The sequence below is a fragment of the Pipistrellus kuhlii genome, unplaced genomic scaffold (genome assembly GCF_014108245.1).
Source record: "Pipistrellus kuhlii isolate mPipKuh1 unplaced genomic scaffold, mPipKuh1.p scaffold_m20_p_5, whole genome shotgun sequence".
NCBI lineage: Eukaryota > Metazoa > Chordata > Mammalia > Chiroptera > Vespertilionidae > Pipistrellus > Pipistrellus kuhlii.
In genome coordinates this window covers 26578430-26603623 of record NW_023425551.1, presented here as the reverse complement: position 1 = coordinate 26603623, position 25194 = coordinate 26578430, and the positions used below count along the sequence as shown (strand labels likewise).

The following is a 25194-nucleotide window of genomic DNA, read 5'->3' as shown; positions in this document are numbered from 1 at the left end:
TTAAAAGCAATCTTAAGCCGAAACCGGTTTGGCTTAGTGGACAGAGCATCAGCCTGCAGACTGAAAGGTCCCGGGTTCGATTCCGGTCAAGGGCATGTACCTTGGTTGCGGGCACAGTCAAAAAAAGGAAAGTGGGTATATAAAAGCTGAGGAAGGGAAAGGGAGAAAGCGAGAAACATTGAGTTGTCTCCTGCACACCACAATCTAAGCATGTACCCTGACCAGAATCGAACCTGTGACCTCTAGATGCATGAGACAGCGCTCAACCCCCTGAACCACACCAGCCAGGGCTCAGTATTATTTATTTTTTAAAGAAAGGGACGAAGAAAAGCAAGTAAATCCAGGTGTCCAAAATGGAATAAAGTACTTAAAATGTGTGAAATCCTTGTCCTTAGAGGATTTGAGCATGGCCACAGGGACATATGCTACCTGGGATGAGGGTTCTTTCAGGAAATAGGTCAAACCTGTCTGACTATTGTGATTCTATTACTGGGAATAAGGTAAGATTTTGTGGAGTAATTTACCTTTTACATTATATTTTAATGGCAAAATGAACAAGTTCTAACCAATGACTCAAACATTTTAGGATGGATAACTTCTACAAATTGGTGACAGAAAGCCCAAATCTGACCCATTATCCAATGCATTCATTTGTTCAACCTATGTTTCTTACATGTGAACGCTATACTTAATTGACATGCTGGGTACTGGGATTGTAAAATAGTCAGTGACCTTCAGGAGCTCATAGTCAAGGAAGAGAAACCAACTGAGAATATAAAATAACAAAAGCCTCCCTATTATAATATAAATAACATCGGAACTGATGAATTAGCAGAGTAGGCACTGGAATATGGGCTATATAAAACTATGCAGCCTGGCCAAACTGGAGAGGCTAAATTTTAATGAACCCTCTAATAAACTGGCTCACGTTTTGTCACCATTTAGTACAATATTACTGTCGTTGTGGCTGGGAAATCAACTGGTGCTATCATAACAGTGAAACAATCGTTAAAACCTGGGAAACCAGCTTACAAAGCTTCAGCATTAACAACGGTCCAGTGGATTCTGAAATCATCAGTCACAAACCTACTTCTAAAATAAATCAACTTTTGAATTAATAGTGTTAATTAGTGATGTAAGACATTTTTAAATACATGTAGGATGCATAGTACATAAGGGGAAAAAATGTAAGAATAAAATAAAAATTAGAATCTCAGAATGGTGAAACAAATGCCAGATTTTAGCCTAAAGAACATGTTTTATTGCTGTATTAGAAATGCCGGAAAACTCAAGTTTATAATGGAAACTATAGGCAGACTAAATCCCAATGTAATATACATAAATAACATGTTTCTGCTCTTGTGTAGTGATTTTCCTCCCTTCTGAGCATTAATCTTTAGATGACTACTCTATAAATTATTGCACTTAGTTCAAAAAGCAAATGAAATTTAAAAATACCCATTTATTAAATGGCTAAAGTGCCATGTTGAAATTACTGTGATTTATCTGTTTCTTTAACGGTTACTGTAGCAAAAGTACTTTATTGCTCAAAATTATTACCTGGCTGCATAGTTTACTCTGGTTTAAACATAAATCTACACCCCCACCCCCACCCTCCACCACCCCCATTCAGAACAGCAGCTGTTTGCCAGGATCTCATTCTTAGTTCATTTATTCACAACCACGAGGCCCAACTTTTTTGTTTATTTGTTTTTGTTTTTGTTTTTGCTACAATCTGAAGGTGTTATCCATAACATGAGGTTCACAGGAGATAGCACTCAATTAAATCCACATGCACTGGGATTACTATGGGGAGGGGGACTAGGTGGAGCACCATTTGATCAGTACTGAGTTCACTCTGTGCTCATCTGCCCACTAGTCAAAGCACTGAAGGCAGCCCTGTGTGTAGAACTGACGTTTTTTTGGGGCATTATTGCCTGCAAGATACTGCAGTCATAGGTCACTGCTGTGAATGGCGGAGAAAGATTCTGGTTGAAAATCCAACTTTTCATCCCCAGTAAGAGGGCAGCCTCTACCTTTCCCTTCTTATGATTTGGTTGGTGGAGAAGTTGGGGGAAAATACGTATTCTCCACCTATGGGAAAACTTGCTGCATACATGATAATGGTCTAAATGGCTCCATACATAAAGAGTGCTGACAAATAAATAAGAAAAACAAGACTTTAGATAGAAAAATGGGCAAATGGCACAGAAATGAAGACATAAAAATATGTGTGCTCTTAGAAATAATCAAAGAAGTACAATTTGAAACACTACAAGACTACCTTTCATCAAACTGGTACGGTTTTCTTTTTCCAAATAATATTAAATAGTAGGAAAGGTGAAATTTTAAAAGGAGTGCGGCTATGTTGCCAGTGGGAGTGCAATCTGTATAATATTTCTGGGTGGTGATTTTGCAGAGCTTCTGGAGTCTTTAAAATGTTCCTGCGCTGGCCAGTGTGGCTCAGCTGGTTGGGCATCCTCCAAGGCACCCAAAGGTTGCTGGCTCAATACCCACTGGGGAGCGTTCAAGAGACAGTCAATGTTTTGCTCTCACATCGATGTCTCTCTTCTGTCTCCCTTCCTCTCTCTATTAAAAATCAATAAAAGTATCCCAGCTGGTGTGGCTCAGTAATTGAGCATCGACCTATGAACTAGAAGGTCACGGTACAATTCCCAGTCAGGGCGCATGCCTAGGTTGCAGGTTTGATCAGTGTGGGGTATGCAGGAGGCAGCCGATCAATGATTCTCTCTCATCATTGATGATTCTATCTCCCTCTCTCTCCATCTCCCTTCTTCTCTGAAATAAATAAAAATATATTTTCTTAAATCAATAAAAATATTTTTGGGGGGGAAAAATGTTCCCACTCTTTAACCTGCTAAACTCATATTCAATCAACTACCCTGAGAAGGTAAGTTAGGTAGGTGAAGAAATACATTCAAAGATATTCAAATTACTTATTTTTATAACAACAAACGAATGGAAAAATACCTAAATAGTTTGAATTGGGGGGTTCATAAATTATAGCATAGTCACAGGCAAAATGGTATATAATCATTAAAAAATTATAATACTGAAGAATATTCATTAAGGGAAAAGTATTCCATATAGAAGGTTAAGGAATACAAGCAAACACACCACCTTGTTCCCAGTGTGGATTTGGGTGTATGGGTGTACACAGATAGAATGTAAACTCCACTGGGGCAGGGACTTCGGTACGTTTTGTTCATTAGTATATCCCCAGAACCAAGCAGAGTGTCTGGCACTTAGTAGGTCCTCAATATCTGATGAACAAAAATATATGTACAGACAAAAACACGGGAGGAAATAAGTGTTTATATGTAGTTATATCTGAGATAGGAGTGGGGGTGGGCTTAAGTATAATTATTTTCTATATTTCTTAAGATATTTTCTGTATCTTCTTACTTTTCTACAATATATATATATATATATATATATATATATATATATATATATATATATACCACTATTACAATCAGAGAGCAAAACAAAATTGATTCCATTTAAAGTGTATTTTTCCTAATGGTTATTCATTCTATAGACCTAGAGTCAGGTTTAGTTCAAAATTTACACATATAAACAGCACATTAACAAGATTCCCATATCGTAACTGGGACAGACAACATCTATGGCACAGAAGATCTATGTTATTTTTTAATCTCCAATTTATTTTCTACAAATAGATCTTTGTGGAACATTTGTTACTTAAAGATACATTATTCAGCACATACACACATCCTAGTGCCTTATTTGTTACCTGCATCATATTATTAAATTCTGAAAATTCTAAAACATTCAGAATGTTCCTCACAGAAATTTTGCTTTACTCTTCCTTTTTCTTTCTCTCTCTCTCTCTTTTTTTTTTTTAATCTTTATTGTTGAAAGTAGTACATATGTCCCCCCTTTTCCCCAACAACCCCTTCCATCCCACTTCATCCCCCACACCAGGGCCTCACCACCCCACAGTCTGTGTCCATGGGTTTTGCCTATAGGCATACAAGGCCTTCAGCTGATTACCTCCCACCCACCCACCCTCCCCTGTACTCTCCTTTTTTCTTAAACTGTCCTGTCTAGTCTTCCTTACCAATATAGCACAGAAGGAAGGAATCGGAAGTATTTTCTTAGCATCTCTAACCTAGCCTCCATTACCAAAATATCTCCAGGATGTTAATTAAAAATGGTTATTTCGTATCATATTATGCAATTCTATGTAAAGAAAATTTGCATGTACACAAACAGTATGCCAATTCCCCCCTTGAAGATAGCATTTACCCCTTGCCCCCTCAGGAAAAGCCAACACACAACAACCTCAGACAAGTTCAGGCAGGAAACACATAGGACCTGATCTCCAAGGGCAGAAAACAGGCGGCCGGCCCTTTCCCTGCGACAGTCAAAGAGGGTGGCCAACGCGCCTGGGAAGCTGGGGAGGAGCTGGCTGGGTCCAGAATACTAGATGCCCCTCCAGTAGGCTGACAGGAACCTGGACATCTGACTGTGACTTAGAGAATCAAGGAATAAAAAGTCTTGCCTGGTACATTCAGATCCGTTACAGAATAAAATAATTTTAAAAAAGATGTAATCCTGGTAGTGAAAGGGTCTCATGGCTAGTCACCCACCTTTTTCCTAAACTAATGAGTGTAAATTCAAAGCACTAGCACTTGGTAATTTTTCATTCAGTGTATAACATTCATCATAAAGAGAACCCCGGGATCCGAGCTCACCTCTGACACACAAAAATGTTATACATTTTGAAAGTTGCTATAGTCTTTTTAAAAATATATATATATATGTTTTTATTGATTTTTTACAGAGAGGAAGGGAGAGAGATAGAGAGCTAGAAACGATGACAGGGAAACATGGACCAGCTGCCTCTTGCACACCCCCTACTGGGAATGTGCCCGCAACCAACGTACGTGCCCGCAACCAACGTACGTGCCCTTGACCGGAATCGAACCTGGGACCTTTCAGTCCGCAGACCAATGCTCATGAAAATACTAATTACACTACAGAAAAAATGGCCTTTAGATATGGGAGGATCCTCCAGTTCTTAGCCATAAAACAGTCACAGAGCAATGTGTAAACCCCCCACATTTCACCAAATATTTTAATGCCGGGATGAGCAGTGAAAATGACTGATCAGACAAGAAGATGGGAAGAGAGTAATCGCCAGGCAAGACTGGATGTTGCTCCAAACCAAGAGAGGGCTCTAAACGCCAAGATTTAGAAGTTTTAATGAACATTTTTGACAAAACTTTAGGGAAATTAAAAATGTCACCTTTTCCATGGGCCTTCCCTGCTCCCCTAAGGCCACCAGGTGTTCCCACTGTAGCAGGTAACCACAGGGCACTGTCTGGATCTGTATCTGTCAGTGAAGACTTCACTGTAGGTTTCTGGGCATCCTGAACCCTAGTAAAGTGCCTGGTGGAGATTCAGTACCCATACAATAAGCATCAGAGTAAATGAATAAGGGAATGAAATGCAGCAGAGGAGCTTGGAAGAGCATAGGAAACCTAGTGCAAGGGCACATAGTAGAAAAATCAATAAACATTTATCAATTAAATTAAAATTTCTATTATATATGTATTTTTAAAGGTTTTTACATTTCATTTCATGTATGTATTTATTTAATTGTTTTAATCCTCACCTGAGGACATGCTTAAAAAGAGGAAGCGGGGAGGAAAAGAGAGAGATATCCAAGAGAGAGAGATACATAGGTGCCCTGAGCAGGCTCAAACCTGCAACCCAGGTATGTGCCCTCATCTGGAATCCAACCGGCAACCTTTTGGGGCACAGGATGATACCCGATCAAGTCTCTCCGGCCAGGCAACATTTCTATTGTATTTTTAATCCCAGGGTATTGGCAGTGTATAATTTAATCTGTAAAGCATTAGACAGTGTGTTGAGCAATAAAGCAAAACAATGACAGAAACAAGTTCAAGGAAGGACAGAAGCTGGATTAAGCTCTCTATATATATCTTGTGCCACATGTATCAAGGGTTTTGTTAAGGATCATCCAGACTGCCATCTGTCCTTGTAGGCGACCAAGTGGAAAACTGAACAGAGTGGTTTAGGAATACATAAAAGCAAATCATTATTTCCTTAAAAATCTTCTCTTAATTATTCAAATGGTACACGTTTTAAAATTGGACTTGATGAACTGATTTAGCTACCCACACCAAGGTGATATCAAATAACAACAGAAAGAGCAGCCACAAACTGGTCAGTATCCCCCATACACACACCAAGGCTAGTTCTCACCCAGAATCCCACTTCCCTACCTGCTGGCAGTCACTGGACTCCACCTGTAAATTGAATACATGACCCAGGGCCAATTCGGTCTTGAGAGGCAAGCACTTCTGCAGAACTGTCTAATTATCTTCATCAATATAATCATCACCAGCATGATTATAACCATCATCATCATCTTCCTCACTTTCCTGGCTGCCAACATCTATCAAGTGCCACTTAGTGCCACATACCATTCCAGGCACTTGACATTTAATCTCCTCAAAAAACCTTACAAGGAAGGGAATTTTACTATTTCCATTTTACCAACAAAAAGACTGATGCAAAGAGACTATGTATCTTGCCAAGACAGCATGCTAGAAGGTGCAGAGTCTATTTGATGCAGGTGCGCATACTCTTAATTGTCACACTAACATCTTCCGACCCAGTAGTCGGCAAACTCATTAGTCAACAGAGCCAAATATCAACAGTACAACGATTGAAATTTCTTTTGAGAGCAAAATTTTTTAAACTTAAACTATATAGGTAGGTACATTGTTATTAACTTAATTAGGGTACTCCTAAGCTGGCCTTTGCTAAAAATTCAAGGGGCCAAAGAGCCGCATGTGGCTTGCGAGCCGCAGTTTGCTGACCATGGTTCTGGCCTTTCTGATCAGTGCCCGTACGCTGACGACAGAACCACCTTTAGCTTCCTAGGTCCCTGTCCTCCTTCCCTACTCCTTAGCCTGTACCCAAGTGTTTTTGCTTTGCCATTTTCTTCCTTCTCAGGCTTTGTTCTGATAACTGGTCTTCTCCCAGGACAGGTCAGCCAAGTGACTGAGTCCCTTCCCAGAGTTAACAATGGGAAGACATGCAAATATGGGCTGCTCTCAGGTTCCACATGCTGCCCTTACCCCACTACTCGGCTTGAGCGCCCCCATCACCTATTGCTTGCCCAGACTTGAACTTCCTAACTGAAGACCTGAAGCCTCTCCAATCAATCCCTGCCGTAAGGCCACCCCAGTGGGGAGGGGCGCATATCCAAGTACTAGTCTCTCCTGCATATTTCTGACCCTGCTAGCAATCACGGGTCTCGTCTGGAAAAAAATCTGAAGTTGCTAAAGGTGGTAATGAATGTCCACGGAAGGTCTTGGGTTATCTAACCAATGTCTCGAGGAAGGTCTTGGGTTATCTAACTACTTCAACGGCAAACCCATGAAGATCCATTCCCTCTTGAGGCATCACAGCCTCAAAACACAAAGACGCTGTTCTGAGCGGGTGGCAAACACACACAGTAGCTCCCTCTCCCTACAAGCCGCCGAGGAGCCTGCCACCTGTCAGAGCCTGGGCAGGGTAATTAGGTAACACTTGTGATGGGCTTTGTGACATATAGCACACATGTTGTCCCGGGAGCTCACACATGGCATTCCACTTGCAAAATTCAAGAGCTATTTTTAAAACCCCTCTACCAGTTGAGCAAAACCTAGAGTGTTTCCTTTTGTGGACTAGAGTAAAACCCATTATTTTTTCATTGAGCATACCTCAAAAACAGCATACAACTGGTGGGAATTATTGAATGGGATACAAAGGACATTTAAAACTAGTTGTAATCAATGCCAAGTTTTCAGGGAAACTCAAAGAGCTCGCTTTGTTTAAACTCTTTTGAAAATAAGGAATTCAAAGGGGAAAAGAGAGAAAGGATGGCATCTTGTCTGGCCCAATATCATTTCCAGGTAGGAGAGTGAGTCACTGTGCTGGTGGCACAGCCGAGGGCACACTGACGAGACATGTGGGATGTTCTGGAACCTGCAAATACCAATGCCAGTGGCCTTGAGGCCCTAGGCCCTGGCGAGACTTGCTCGGTCAGTTAAGCCAAGTGCCTTGACCGGTGTAGGTTTAACGTGGGATCACCTTTATCTCCCTGGATTATAACACAAAGCTGGTGATCCTTTAAAAATGGGCACTTGCTCTCGAGAATTCTAAGTTTCATTTTCATCAAGAAGAAGAAGAAGAAGAAGAAGAAGAAGAAGAAGAAGAAGAAGAAGAAGGAGGAAGAGGAGGAGGAGGAGGAGGAGGAGGAGGAGGAGGAGGAGGAGAAAGACACAAAGCTTTTCTGGCAGCAGGAAAAGCAAGTTTTATTTTTAATGAGTGAGGGTAGGTCCCTCACCCCCTCTTTTACCAATGCCTCCTTTTGCCAAAGGGAACCCTGTAACAGAGGAGGTACATTCAGTGGATGGCCTATGGCTAAGAGGTTTAAGGGTAGTTGTATTCCTCCTAGGATAGGGACACGCATTCACCTCCTTTCCGCCTGGGCTTTCCCCTCCACAATCAGCACACCACCAAGACGGCTCCATGGTGACGTGCGTCCTGCTGACTCTCGGGAAACTGCTATCAACTTCTCAGTTCTTGAAGTTTGCAGGGCCAAATGCTGGCATGTTCTCAAACCCACTTGCATTATTATCACCTAGTGTCTAACCTTGTGGAGAGAACAATGCTGATCATCCCAGAGGACTTAGTCAAACCTGAACAGTGATCCTCCTTTGATTTAAACCATTCCCTTTGTCTCTGTCTCTCTTTTTTCTTTCTAAGAAAACTGCCCAGGTACTATATTTCCTACAAAGTTAATACTTTTCTTTAAGTATTACTTTTTCAATCTTGTATTCTCCTCCAGGGACATGATATAACAAAGGGGCCCTTAGAGAAAAGCCTGGGTCAAATGTCAGAACAGTAATATTCTTGCCCGTGCTGACAACTGATTAGACAGGTTGGGATGAGGCTCCAGCCAACTGAGCTACTCAGACAGAACCTCCAGATGCTTCTCTCAATCAGGGGCCTCCTGCTGTGCAGTCCGACAAGAAAGTCCAGACAGAACCTCAATCTCTACACCTTATAAAGTGAGCTCCTGGCCTTGCCCAGATCCAGCCTCCTCCCTCTCTTCTGTTAACAGCCACGTCCACTTCCAGCATCTTCCCTTACCCCTGTCCCTTACACAGATTTGGTCAAGTTCTAAACTCCAAGGGCATGTTTCCTCACTCCCATTTCTATGCCTCGATCTCTGCTCAGGCTTTTGTTACCTTTCATCTTTCTGGACTGCAGCAACAGCTTTCTTACTGTTCTTTCTCCTCCCAAATAATCAACCATGCTGTTAATAAATCAGACTTCCCAAGCACATCATTCCTGGGTCACTCTCCTAATCGGACACTTCCATAAGTTTCCTTTTAACCACAAAACAATGGCAAACTATGAAACTGGCATTCAGGAGTTACGCCAACACGGGTACAACCTACTCTGCAAGTTACTTAATCCAATTCAATTGAAACGGAACTGTACCAAGTCCCTTGAGCCCCCAAACATGATCAAACTAAAACTCAGGTAGCTCAACTTACTAAAATTACAATAACATTTTGTGGATTTGATAAGTCAATATACACAGAATTATTCAGAATCACTGAGTTGCTTTAAGAAATCCCTCTTTCCCTTCCCTCCTAATAATAACTTTCCTGTGACAGTTTCCCTCTATGTACTAGTAATAATCTAGGCTTTGGGCTAGTAATTCTGGCACAAATGATAAGTTTAAAAAAGAAGCAATACTAGTAAATATTTCATTGTACCACTACACATCATTTTTAAGCAACGCTCTAGGTATAACTAACACATTATAGAATCCTCATCGGAAAGTGCCAGCACCTAAGTGGATACCTGCTACTATTGCCAGGAGAGCGTGAGAAACAGATTGAAATGTTACGTGAAAAACAAGCATTGGGTGCTTGGTCAGCATTTCTTAAGTGAAATCTGATTTTTCTCAATCCCTAAGGCACAATCTAGCCAAAAATGATCCCCCTACTTGCAAAAACGAAGCCCTCTTACACATCTTGAAATATGGTGAGTCAGGCACATATATGCTTCTTTCACACCTGAACAAGTCATAACGAGTCAGAGTATCAACATATACATAGTGTAGCTGCAGGCCATGAAGGGATTATGCAACATGAATTATATCAAAATGAAGATTAAGAATTGAAAAACTATTGAAAAATCCACCAAGAACTTAGTTTGTATAGAAGCTTCAAAGAATATTCCCATTATGGTGGGTAAGTTGCAAACAACAGGAAATTTTAAGGAGCTGTCAAGCTCCATGTTAACCTCAATATTTTTACATGGAAAATCACTAAAAACCCAAGTGACATTTTTCATTCCATTCTTTGTATTCCATACAGTTTGAGATAGAGTCTTACATGTGGTCAGGCTGAATAAATGTTGACTGCCCGTAACTGCATAATGCTGAATTACAGAAAGTCTTCCAATAACTAGGTATGGTATCAGATGGGTATGAGATTTTTCAGGATGATTATTTAATAAGTTTTATAATGTCTAACAGGTGGACACCTGAAACTAATATACTATTATAAGTCAACTGTAACACAAAAATAAGAAAAAGATTTCATGAGTTTATTTTTGTGGAAAGATATTTTGTCTGTTGAACCACAGCATATCTACTCAAGTACTCAATCAAACTTTAGGAATTGCCCGAATCACAGTTTTATATTTAACTAAAATTAATGAAATTGCTCAAGTAAGACTACTGACCTGGGAGGCAATTTCTATGCCTGTGTCGTGGATGTGTGGTGGGCAAAGCCTGTGCCACAGTGTGTTACCTTAGTTTATGAGGTCCTTCTCATTGTAAACGGAACATGTAATTACCCCTAATGCAACGTGGCTGTTTATTACCTCAAGAGGTTTCTGTTCAGTATGCAATGTGTCTTTATGTGTTACTCATAGTTTAACACTGTCCCAGAGAGAAAATGTCATGCTGGTACATGGTTGACAGTCTATGGAAGGGTATGGCTCTTGTTTTAAAAAACCAATTGAGAACTTTAAGAATTTTCTAAAATAAAAATCAAGTCTAGATGATAAATAACTTGTGATCTGAATGTGCAACCATTAAAAAAATAACCCTGGGCACTGCTGCCCACATTTCCTTTTTCTTGTAATATAAATACACCCACCGAGCCAGGCTGGCATGGCTCAGTAGTTGAGCGTCGACGGATCAACCAAAGGGAATTCCTGGTTAGGGAACATGCCTGGGTTCCGGACTCAATCCCCAGTGTGGGACATGAAGGAGGAGCCAATTGGTGATTAACTCTCATCACTGATGTTTATCTCTCTCCCCCTCTCCCTTCTCCTCTGAAATCAATTTAAAAAAAAAAACACATATGTTTTTAAATACACCCACCAGCAGTTTTTCATGGTGAGTACTCATAAGGATCCCTCTACAAACTCTCTATAAACTCACTGTTACTTTATCATAGGAATATTCAATCCAACTGACACACAACAGGAATTTTCTACAGGCAACTTCTTGATGGGGAAGTATGAGTATTCATGTCAAGCTAAGTGTATGTTCCGTATGGTCTGTGGTGAAAGTGACTCTCCAAGAAATGGACTTGGTCTTTTGACTCGTTTTGTGACTGCCTCCAACATTTCTTCATTAAAAGGCACAAGAAATCACCTCTTGTTTGGCTTTAAATACAGGCTGCAGTTTTTAAAGATAATTCTGAAATCACATAGATATTAAATTTATTTTTTCTCTTTCTTTTTTTTTAACATGTTTTTATTGATTTCAGAGAGGAAAGGAAAGGGAGAGAGATAGAAAACATCAATGATGAAAGAGAATCATTGATCAGCTTACCCCTGTATGCTCCTTACTGGGGATCGAGTTTTCCTAGGAGGTGATACGGAGAAGTTGGCGGCCTCTCTGCTGGGTGCTAATGGATAGGACCTTGTTCTATTTTCAATTTCGCAAACATTACCATAAAACAACATATGCTAAATGTGTTTATAACTTTTTTTTTTTTAATCTGTTGCAGTTCAGAAACAGATTTCACTCGTAGCAGCAATATCCACACTGGGCCTCCTAATGAAACCCTTCAGAAGTATTCTTTGAGGTTCAGATGGTGACAATTCCAGTCAAAAGAAAGAAGCAAACAAACAGGGTCACTGAAAGAAATTCACTTCCGACTGAAATTTGGGCTTACATGCAAAATGTGCTCCTCCTCGGGTCAGGCGGGTGATCGGAACCCGGCTATGAGAAGCTGCACTTCTGGCTGCCCTCCAGCCATCCTACCCTCAGTCCTGTCTTCAAGTCTGTGTTACATGGGCACAAGCACAGGATGATGTTTCTCTCTCACTGATGTTTCTATCTCTTTGTCCCTCTCCCCTTCCCTCTAAAAGTCAATAAAAACATATTTTTTTTAAAAAGAACACAATTAGCTGTGGTATTTAATTAAGAGACAATATCTACTCGTGCACTGCTGATACAGACTGGTGCAGTCACTGTGGAGAACAGTGGAAAAAAAAAAAAAAACAACTAAAAATGGGACTTCCATTTGACCCAGTGATCCCACTTCTAGGAATATGTACCAAGAAACCAGAAACACCAATCAGAAAGGATACATGCATTCCTATGTTCATAGCGGCACAATTTACCATAGTTACAATAAAATTTGGAAACAGCCTACATGCCCATCAGCAGATACGTGGATTAGAAAACTGTGTTACATCTACATAATGGAATACTATGCTGTGGTAAAAAAAAAAAAAAAAAAAAAAAAAAAAAAAGGAATTCTTACCATTTGCAACAGTATGGATGAGACTTGAGAGCATTATGCCAAGTGAAATAAGTCAGTCAGAGAAAGATAAATATCACATGATCTCACTTATTTGTAAAATATCATGAACAACATAAGCTGATCGATAAACAGATCCAGAGACAGAGAAGCATTGATCAGATGATCAAACCTCAGAGGGAAGGTAGGGGAGGGGGGGGTCAGGGGGAAAGATCAACTAAAGGACTTGTATGCATGCATATAAGCCTAACCAATGGACACAGACAACAGGGGGGTGAGGGCTTGAGTGGAAGGGTGGGGGAGCAACAGGAAGGGGAGGGAAAAGACACATATGTAATACCTTAATCAATAAAGAAATTTTTAAAAATAAATAAAAACCAAGGAAAAATAAATAAAATTTAGTGTATAATTAAACCACACACACACACACACACACACACACACACACACACACACACAGATAATATCTATATCTACCTGGGGAAAAGTACATGATCCTGGTTGTTACTATAGTTGGCCTTGTCATTCTAACTATAAATGCCCGCAGAGGTCCAGCCCTGTTAAAGTCATCTAAACCCCAGCTGTTTACTTCTGTTGGTCCAGTTTATGGCACAGGATAAGCTGAGCAATTATACAAGTTCTTGTCCTAATTACTCACAAACCTTACTTAGTCTTACACTTGATAATTACGTTGAAGAGTCCTGACCCCAACCGGAAGTCCAGACCAGTCACCTAAGCTTTCCAGCCAACACACTCTCCCCTTTTACCTCTTCTCTTGTCCCAATGTTTAACGTGTGTCCACGTGAACTGAAGGTGAGCTAGAATTCGCTATAGGCAGATAGATCTGTGTCACCCACTTACGAATGTGACTGATATAATCTTATCCTTGGCTGCCTTGTTCTATTGCAACATAGGTTTCCTGAAAGGAGGCTCATGTTTTCTGTTACTGATAACTTCCCCATGACACTAAGTTTCTGAAACACACACACACACACACACACACACACACACACACACAAATAGTAAGTGTTTATACTTGGCTGATTTTATCAGTTCCCTGCATTATTCTCAAGAAGAATACCACATGCCATCATTTAGCTGTTTCTAAAATAGTTTTTTACAGAATACACACACTAAAACTGTAATAACCCTCTAATAGGTTATTCTGTTCAAGAAAATTAGTTTTCAAGAAAAGGCTTCAGCCAAAACCGGTATGGCTCAGTGGATAGAGCATCAGCCTGCGGACTAAAAGGTCCCAGATTCGATTCTGATTAAGGGCATGTACCTTGGTTGCAGGCACATCCCCAGCAGGGAGTATGCAGGAGGCAGGCTGATCGATGTTTCTCTCTCATCGATGTTTCTAACTCTCTTTCCTCTCCCTTCCTCTCTGTAAAAAAAAAAAAAAAAAAAAAAAAAATATATATATATATATATATATATATATATATATTTTTTTTTTTTTTTTTTTTTTTAAAGAAAAGGCTTCAGGTAAGGCAGTAAGATGTTTTCTTTTACTTTAATTAGTTATTTTGTTATTTTACTGTATTTACTTTCCTATTGGTTCTTTCTTGCCTTCTTGAGAGAATAAATACCTCTAAAGCCTATTATCCCCTGATTTCTGCAACACAGTAGAAGATGTGCTTTAACAGATTCTCTTAAATTCAAGATTGTCCACAGAATGGACTAAGTCATTTGCCCCAATTCTCAATAATCTGAACTTTTTAAATTTATGTTTCTTAGAGTGAGTTGTTGTGTTGCTTTTATTTCATTTTATTTTTCCCACCACCACTTATCCCCTCTAGTTTTTGTCTCTTCCTTTGCTAACATTTCTTACCACTATCAGATGACTACCTCTAGCAACCAGGCAACTCTCTTAATTGACTGTTTCCAATCTGCCAGAAAAGTAACATCACACATGCTTGTATGTGAGTGTGGATGCAAAGGGAGAAAAAAGAGAAGAAGTCATTTAGAGAGAATGGATACAAAATGTGAAAATCCAGAAAGCCATTTAAAACCCAACTCTTTAGAACTCGTATCCTTCATAAGTGGGTATTAGGAGATTTTAAACTTCTTTTTTAAAGAATTTTGTGGAGTATTATTCTCAAATTTTTAAAATGTGTATCACTGTAATTTGTACAATACGATTTTATATTATACTATGCCTTATATTACACTTTTAGATTATACTAGAGGCTCAGTGCATGAATCCATGCACTGGTGGAGTACGGCTAGCCCTCCCCTATTGGGGGCTGGGGGACAGATCAGGGGCGGGATCAGTTGGGGGGGGGGGGGAATTGGAGAGCCATGTGGTTGGTGGGCCAGCCCTGACCCCTGGTCAAACTCCCTGTTGAACCCCCATGGAACTCCCAGTCAAGGAGGTAATTTGTATATTAGCCTTTTATTATATAGGACTAGAGACCCAGTCTATGAAAATTCATGCACTGGATGGGGGGGTCCCTCAGCCCAGTCTGCCCCCTCACAGTCCAGAAGCCCTCAGGTGTGGGAGGTGACCCAGCAATCAGGGGAAGGTGACACCCCATCACACCTCTGCTGCTGCCACTGCCAGCAGCACAAGCCTCAGCCAGCCATGGTTACCTGAGTCTCGGGTGGCCCTGGGCAGCTGGGCAGCCACCATCCAGAGCTTGCCCGGGGCCTTGGGCCAGCCATCCTGTGGCTGTGGGCACCACAATCTTTGAGGGTGTGGCAGTCAATTAGCATATTCCCTCTTTATTAGATAGGATTACCCAACACAAACTAATCTGTGAAACAAGATTTATGGGGAAGGGGGTAAAAGTGGGGCAGGGTTGAGAGGGCATCAAGGAATCTCCTGAGAGTAAAATGCAAAAGTTAGTGGGTGGTCTGGGGGGATTTAGAGATTTGGCATTGTCCTACTTGTTTCAAATCCTCTCTCATATCAACTATTTATTTTACTTTAACAAATCCTATTTTATGCTTGTTACCTATTTCTACTACAAATAACAATAATATTTATTATAAATATTTATTGAACTCTAGCACGCACCAAGGAACGCTGCCATGTGTTCTACAAACTTAGTCTTTTTTTTTTTTTTTTTTTTTTACAGAGAGGAAGGGAGAGAGACAGAGAGTCAGAAACATTGATGAGAGAGAGTCATCGATCTTGCACCCCCCTACTGGGGATATGCCCGCAACCAAGGTACATGCCCTTAACCGGAATTGAACCCGGGGCCCTTCAGTCCCCAAGCCGACGTTCTATCCATTGAGCCAAACCGGCCTTGGCCAAACTTAGTCTTATTTAACCTTTGCAACAACCTGATGAAGAAGCCACTGTCATCCCCATCTGACAAGTGAACCTCCAGGCAGGTGGGCCATGCAGCCAGGACCTCCCCACCCGATTATATGCCTCCCTTTGGGACCAGTAGTTTCTGCCTCTGTCCAACCAAAATCATAAGACTTATTCATACCCATCTCACAGGGTTATTAAAAGAACTAACTAAGGTCCATTTGAATGCCTCATCAACTCCACTGTATTTTTAAAATGTCATTATTGGTCATTATCAGCACTGTTAGTATTGTGGCCTCCTCATTCTTTACCCTTCCTTTTTAGTTATTGACAGCACTTGAGGTAGCGAGGCAGGTAACCAGTGCTCAATGAGGCAGATTGATAATTCTGGTACTATCACTGATATTTAAAAGATTCATCAAAAACACAAAGCAGTACGTTTCTCCTCAAGTTAGCATTCTCCTTCAGACAGAAAGGTTCGCCCTTCTTGAGTCAGGTGACTGGCTGTGACGAGGAATTCAGACAGAATACCAAACCAGATTCCAAAAGATACAAGTGATCAAAGGACTATCTTGCAAGAAGCATAACCCACAGTCTAGGGAGAAAGAACACTCCCATACCAACCAAAGTTCCCTTTGAAATCACAGCTGGAAATCTGTCTTCCTCTGGGCATCTCTGTTAAGAAGCACGTCTCTGCTATCGCACACGGTAGAGAAATAGCACGCACTCCCACAAACACATCCAGATGTTCTCGAATATTCATGACGTGCTTCCAGTCTGGTTTGGACTTGCCCTTGATTTACTGCTGATTACATTCCATCAGCTTCTGCTGAGGCCCATGAGATGGATGGCATTGCTGTGGCAAAAATCTCAAACATCTTCATATTCTGAATAAATGCAGGAAGGATTTATGCTCAAGCTTCAGAGCAACCAGAGACCGAGATGAGGCCTGAACTGAACTTGAGCACCGCTGCGAGAGCCTCCACTTCTCACACTCGGGTTGACATGTCAAGAAGGGAACAGGGGGCTGGATCCTGATGCTCTACAGCAGGGCTGGGGAGCCTTTTTTCTGCCCAGGGCCATTTGGATAATTATAGCATTATTCCAGGGCCATACAAGATTATCAACTTAAAAATTGGCCTGCTGTAATTGGTGAAGCATTTCATTAACTCACCCCTAATGCCTTGGCAGGGCCAGACCAAATGATTTTACGGGCCTCACACTGCCTACTAGCCAGACGTTCCCACCAGTGCTCTACAGGAATACAGTGAAACATTAGAGGGAAAAACATGGCTGTGCTCTGAGGTTAGCAAGTCACCAACTTAGTTAATGTGTGTCCTCCCAGTTACAGAATGCTGGAAAGCCAGAATTTTTCTAATGGGACCAACTGTATTGAACAAATTTACCATCTTGCTCTCTTCTGTTTAAAGTAAAATTCTCAAAGCTTCCAAACTGAACAAAAAGGCAGTTCCAAAGTAAAAAATACCTCGGAAGTAGATATAATGATCTAGCAAAAGGTGGCCAGGGAACGCTCCAGTCGATCTATGTGGTGTTCTGGGACTCGGTTCTTTCTACCCTTGGTCATTTCAGTGCACAGGAGCTGTGCTGAGGGGCATGTCCAAAATAGGGACCTCTATATAGGTCAGGAGGCCAAGTCAGCTGTGTGCTCCACACCAGCAAGGGTGACAGCCCTGCTCCCAGGGACCTCCTGTCTGGACCCTGCATGTCGCTACCTAATCCCATTCCAGACGCCTAAGCTCCCCATCCCCACGCCAGGCCTTGGAGGACAGGTGGACCACTTGGCCTGGTCCACTCAGTCTTCACCCAGAGCCTCACGTTTAAACCTTGGACATTATCATCAAATGACATTGTAAGTACAGCAGCAGATACCCTCTCTTAACTGCCTGGCATGTGTTACACTCCTTTACATGTCTGTCTCACGTCCAGACCACACAGGCCTCTAGTCCAACGGTCACCAACCTTTCGGACCTCACGGACCAACAGTGGTCTGCAGACCAGTAGCTAGCGAGCACAACTCATCTACTACAAACCGACATGGTTAAATAGCCCATAATTAGCTTGTGATTAGCACAAATGAATTACACTGTTAGGAATGCTTAGTAATGGTTAAATTGTAAACATTTAGATAGCATGACGTTTTGGTAATGCGGTTTTACTATTCCAGGGCTCCAAACCAGGGCTCCGGAAAGGCACCTGACCTGGGCTCCTTTCAACTCTGAAAGGTGCTGATTCTAAAAGCGGAGACACTCCTTTCTTCCCAGGCCGTGCCCCGGCCAAGCCCAGAATCTGCCATCAAAGAGTCCTTTTGTAAACTTTAATTCCTTGGCTTTTCTCCCCAGCTACTGTCAATTTGATTAACATTTAGTTCTCCCCGTTGTATGTAAATGAAAACCACTACAAAGCTCAGACTTTTCCCCCTTTCTGGCAAGCAATTGGATTTTAAGCAGGATACTATTTTGGTTTTTAATTCCCCAGGCATATTGTGTTTTATAAGCACTAACACACACAAATCCGTCACTTCTAAACGCTCGGGAGCAAAAACAGGGGGAAAAAAGCTAATGTTGTTGAACCATATTTGATGAAGACCTCTCAACTCTAGGCTATTATGTCACACATAACACATCTAATCTGTTCGCTTCCATCGCTGCACAGCACACAAAGGTCTCTAAGTTGAAGAGAGCAGAAGCACACCTAAATTGATAGTAAATATAATAAAAGCCTTCTTAATTATGTGGAGCATGGGATGATGCCAAGGTCAAATCTGGCAGCCAAGAGACCTGTTTATGTCCATGTTGACGGGTGCAATGTACAAAAAAAATGCTGACTAAATTGGGACTGGCCATTTGACTACAAACGGGACTTTGTCTGAGCGGAGCCAGAGCAGAGAACTGTATTACCATCTGGCTGGAGGCATAATGCCTCAGTGTATTTTGACATCGAGTGTGTGAATCCCACAGCAGAATGTAGTTCAGACTCCCATCTGATGCCCACTGTTTCTGATTGCAATCTGCGAATCAACAGTAGCCCAAAGCAAGCGAATCCTGTCAGTTCAGGCAAAATGCAATGAAACAAAAAACAATTCCCTTCCAAGCAACAATTTGGGTTTTAGCAGTTGAATATTTAAAACACGAGACAATCTGTGTCACGGATCACATTCTTCTCCTGCGGATAACGAGAATAAGGATTCAGGGAGTTTGCCTGGGACATGCCAGTCCTCTCTGGGCATGCCTTTCCCCCAAGCCCCAAGGTGGGGGCAACTTTGCTTTACTTCTTGTCTTGAATATTCAGGGAGCTCTAAGGTGCAGGAAACCTGTGTCCCACGTGGCTGCTTACTGTAGCAAATAACAAAAGAGCAGAGTCGGTAAACAAAGCTAAAACCCCACAGAGAGACAGGACTATGTGTGTGTGTTTGTGTGTGTGGGTCTATGTGGAACCACAGGTTAGTTCACTTCGGCCCAGCACGTCAACTATTGCGAAAGAGCAATGGTTTCTGTTTTGTCTTGGGAATCGCAATGAATCAGAACATCCTACTTTTTTATATCATTAATAATCTAAGGACCTGTGAAAGAACAGCATGTACCATTTCTCAGCACATCCTTTATACCTTAGGTTCCAGCCATAGGCCATAAAAACAAGATTTTATGTTTAAAATAACTGTGAGTTCAGCTTTAAATTATTCTGTACTGTCCTCACAACCTCCCTCCCCCCTACCCACCACCACCACCACCACCAGGTTAATCTTTATGTTCTGTATGAATGGGCCTGGGTATCATCTCCTTCAGGAAGCCTTCTTTGATTTTCCTGAACTGGATCAGGAGGCCCTTCTGTATTCCTGAACAGCATTTTAATCGTCAGTTTACACCTCTAAAGGGTGACCTCTTTGTGAACAGAGAATACATTGTTATAAGTGTTCTGCAAGAGCAAAGTGCCAGATACAGGCTCAACAGTCATTAAATATCCTTAAGCAATTACATGCATGAATGAATCAATGTATACTTACTGAGCATCTATCATGTGCCATGCATTGTTCTCTCTGCTGGAAGACAGACCTGACTAAAGGACACTCACACAGAACCCTGCCCTCACCCCAAGATTTCCTGAGAAAGGGTATGAGGGAACTGAAGAGATGGTTGCATTGCACATGGTGCTGGTGTGAGTGACATGGATAGAAACACGTGACACAGCTGTATAGCCAAGACTTGCACATGTCAATATGCAAATTTTATCTTATCAAAGAAGAAGTTTTAAAAAATTACACTAAGGAGAAAAGATGAAATGAAAATGACATAATGCTGGTGACTGTTGAACTTGGTACAAAGTACAGAAAGCTTGGGATATTTTGCTCTTTATAGTTGTTTGAAATTTCCCAAAATGAAGGCTAAAGAAACCCTCTGCACTCATGTGAATATTGATGATTATTGTAAATACTAGAGGCCAGGTGCACAAAATTCGTGCACTCAGGCGGGGGGAGCCTCAGCCCAACCTGCACCCTCTCACAGTCTGGGAGCACTCGGGGGATGTTCAACTGATGGCTTAGGCCCTTTCCCTGTGAGGAGTAGGCCTAAGCTGGCAGATGGACATCCTTAGCACTGCCACAGAGGTGGGAGAGCCTCCCACCACTGCCACTGTGCTGGCCAGCTGTCAGCCCGGCTTCTGGCTGAGCAGCGCTCCGCCTGTGGGAGCGCACTGACCACCAGGGGGCAGCTCCTGCGTTGAGCATCTGCTCTCTGGTGGTGAGTACACATCATAGCAACGGGTCATTCTGCCATTCGGTCTATTTGCATATTAGCCTTATATTATATAGGATTAATTAATATTAATAAATATCAGCTACAAATAGACCCTCTTCAGCATTACTACAGGAGGCTTTGAACTAGGAACAGAAGGGATGGAAAAGAAAACAGTAATAGGTCATTCACAATGATGTGCCAGGCACTTAATGGCAGTTTTCTCTAACTAATCCTCATAATCACTTTGATATATTTTTACCTCCCTTTACAGATGGGGAAACTGAGATTTAGAGGTTACACAACTTGCCAGCTAAAACAGCGAGGGATTTGTCTGTCAGACTCCCAGTCATTTTGCAGCAGTGGTTCCCACACCCTTTGCCTGCAACAAGCCAGGAGGCTAGGACTCCAGCCTGGGTCTGGGGTGGTAGAGGTTATGTCTGGAGAAGCCCAAGGATTACCACCAGTCAGGACAGACACCACTCTTATGCCTCTTGGGCCATGACTATACATGGAACCATTGAATTATGGCGACTGCAAAAAGCAAGAATTATACCTGAGAACTGCTCCATCGCAATGGCTCTGGTATCACATTTCTCCGAGATCCTGGCAATATTTACACTTCCGTTCCAGGTCCTCAGAGGCCTGGGTGGGTCCCCCCCTGGGCTCCCATTTCCTGGCGCCCACACAGATGTGGTAATGGTTAGGTACAGAGCCCAAGCCCGGCTGCGGTCGATGTCGTCCGTGGGGTCCCCCTATAAGCGAGGGGGAGGGAGAGGGGCTCTTCCCATTAGGGCTGTGCCGCACGGAGTCATCCCAAGAGATGCCGAGGACACTGATACGGCCAGAAACAGAGGCCACCTTGTGTGTGTCCCTTTCCTGGCCACGGTGTCACTTTGACAGATGTCAGACTTAGCGTCCCTAGAAATGGGCCCATTATGGACTCGAAAACCTGCAGCCGTTTCCAAATGCAGCTTCTCCCGGCCAAAAACACGCACACGGTGCTCAGACATGCGCCAAATGTGTGCAGATATGGGCCGCTTCCCTGCTGTGCACCAGCACTAATGGTCCAGCCCCCAGCAGAGGCCGCGGCTGCCGTCCAAATGCACTGATCCTGCAGGGCCCATTCGGAGCAGAGTGAAAATCCTCTCCGCAGTTATCAATTTACATTGTAATTCCTGTGTATATTGTTGAATTTCCCCCCATCTGTACTCGTTGCCTTCATCTAAACCAACTGGCCCCAAAACCACTTGATCAAATATGTGCTTTATTCCAGTCAGCAGCCGGGGATGAGGTACTGGAAGCATAGCTTGCTATCCAGTCCAGAAAGTTAATTACTAATGTAATTATCAAAGCCTCTTATTTTCAGGGTTAAGTCAAGCCTCTCCATGGGCAGGCTGTCTTCCTGGTTTGTTTGTTCTCCAGCTGACATGTAATTAGCTCTTAAGGGCAATGCATTTTTTGGGCTTTTTAAAGCCCAAACACAAATATTTGAGTAACTATACTATCTATGGGCTATTTCCTCATCCATAGGATTTAAAAATAAAACAAAGCCATTAAGCCAATTGAACCCATCACCTCAAACTCTCTGCGCTCAAGGCTGCCTCTATATGACTTTTTCTACAGCAGATAAAACAAATTTTTTTCCCCTATAAAATGTTCCAGGCTCCTATAATGCTATTTCCTCTTCGTGCTTGTGATGGATTGTTTCTTCTCCAAGAAATCTCACATTCAGCTTTGGTGGGGCTGCTCGCTTGCATAGAAAGAAAGAATTAAGCTGCAGGTCCTCAGCCCCGAAGCGGCTCCAACAGCAGACTAGAGACGTTTGTCTACTTGTCCAAAGGCAGAACTCAAAGTCAGGAAATACAGATAAATCTGATGCAGTGAAAGGGAGCATCAAGGCCTGAAAGTTACAGCTTTTCAAGAAAACCTGAGTTCCCACAAAGACTCAGTCTGTGATGAGCTCATGGCCTCGAGTGGGATCTTGACTTTTAAGCCGGCAGTGTTGTGTTCATGGCCTGAATGAGGACCTTAAACCCTCTAACAGGGATGTCTGGACTCCGGGGGCCTGTGGACGGCATGGGAGGCACAGGGCACCCATCCTGGTCTCCTCCTGCTAGAGGCCACCCCTTTGCCCGCTGCAACTGGCCTAGAATCTCACAGAAAGAGAACTTGAATATGTCGATGGGGCATCTTACTTTCTCACTAACTACTATTTAAGGGGAGAACAGAGTATTTATTTAGCCAGACTCAAATTGGCTCCCATTAATTTTACTGGCCACCACATTCTAGCACCTTTGATGAGCACTAATTAAGCTCCTGTGGTGTTTCTCCTCCCCAGACTGCCTAGCCGCTCTGGAACACAGCACAGCAAATTAGACCCATCTGTCTGCACGGGAAGAAGTTCTGTTTCCCAAGGCCAGCGAGCTTCCTTTCCTACCTAGAAGCCGCCTTCCGAGGTTCCCAAACACCATGGGATGGTGATGGTAACCGTACTTCCTAACCAGCAAGAATTCTGGGGAGAGCAGATGCATGCTGTACGAAGGACTGCCTCCCAATTCCTGGCGATCATTTCCTTGCACAGTGAAATGTCCAGGGAGGCCACAAAGTATGCTACCAGACTATCATTCAAGCTCAAGCTTGCAAATCCAGTGCGATATTTAAGTTCTTCTGCTGCAATCTTGCCAAAAGGAATGTCTTTTTTCATTAACTGTGCCCCAACAGGAAAGCCTAATTAATTTTAACAGAAGCAGAGAAGTCTTTTTGTCACATAATGTTACTTTCTTTAAAGGAAAGAAATAAAATACACCCCCTCCCCCCCCAGTTCATACAAGCCAGGAGACAAAGTTATAGAAAAGAAGCCATTGGCAACAAAGATGCCCACGGGTCTGCCTGGGCCACAGTGCCAGGCTCTCAGCTGCCCCCAACTGATGCTTCTTATTATACTAACTCCCACCCTTGCCCTCAGCTAAGTCAGCAAGCAAAAAAGGAGAATCAATAATATTTGACAGTCATGATATAATGTGATTCCTGACCCAAGTTAAGAGAAGAAATTAAAACGCCTAAGAAGGCCAAGGTCTTACTCGGTGGAGGTGGATTACACCTACTTATAGAATATATAGCAGTGCAGCCTAAACCACTAGTTGGGTCCTTATGTAACAGGTACCTATAACATAAAATGAATTCTATATAATAAAACCCTAATATGCTAAGTGTCCGACCATCTGTTCGACCGTTGACCAGTCACTATGATGTGCACTGACCACCAGGGGGCAACTCTCTGACCCGTAGGTTAGCTTGCTATTGGGGTCTGGCTGATCAGGACTAGGCAAGAAGGGCCGGACATGCCCTGGAGCCCTCCTGTGATCACTCCCTGGCCAGCTGGCCCCAATCGCCCTAATCGGGATTAGGTGAGATGGCCCAGATTGGGCTGATAGGGACTGGGTGAGATGGGCAGGACACGCCCTCGAACCCTCCCGCAATTCCCCCTCAGACCCGATCGTGCAGGGTCCCTCAGCCTGGCCTGTGCCCTCTCACAATCTGAGACTCTTTGGGAAATGTCAGAGAGCCCGTTTCGACCTAATCCCAGCAGGCCAGGCCAAGGGACCCCACCAGTGCACAAATCCATGCACCGGGCCTCTAGTTATTAATAGAAGAGAATCTGTTGCTAGTTTCTGAATGGGTCTTTTTTTTTTTTTTTCCATTCCTACTCTAAGGAAAATAAATGTTAAGGATTCAATTGAATCAGTAATTTTCAATTCTTATTTTTAAAGATTCATATTTCCAAGATCTATTTCAAAACTGGTCCACATAGCCTCAGACACATAAAAGATGGCCAAAACGAGGATGATCCGGATGTGGTGAGGAGGCAGGGAGGGGTTAGCCGCTCCGTCCGCCTCACGTTCCTGAAGTCGCCTTCAGGTCACCACAGTGAAACAAAACAATGAACCGAAATGCGCTCAAGTATAACATAAGCAGCAAATTTTAACTAGCAACGCAAAAGTTTCAGTAAGATACTTTATAATAAATGCACAACATAGAAATACTAGCACACATACAGATTGTCTATTTAGAGAGGGCCTAAGCTAGTCAGTTACTACTTATCACATGCAAGATCAAATGCTCGACTAATTATACACATAAAACTCTTTACAAACCAGCCAAATGGATTTCAGTACACCTGAGTGATAGAAGAGAAGGTAGCCATGAAAATGGTGATGACAAAGAGGTCTTAAACATGGAAGAATACTCCCTAGCTGGTTTGGCTCAGTGGATAAAGTATCGCTTACAGACTGAAGGGTCCCAGATTCGA

General features: G+C 42.4%; 1 protein-coding gene across 11 annotated transcripts in view; it reads right to left on the bottom strand.

Moving 5' to 3' along the window:
• Nucleotides 1-25194, bottom strand: part of SASH1 (SAM and SH3 domain containing 1) — a 288978-nt gene that overhangs the window by 98588 nt on the left and 165196 nt on the right. The gene's annotated exons all lie outside the window — the stretch shown is intronic.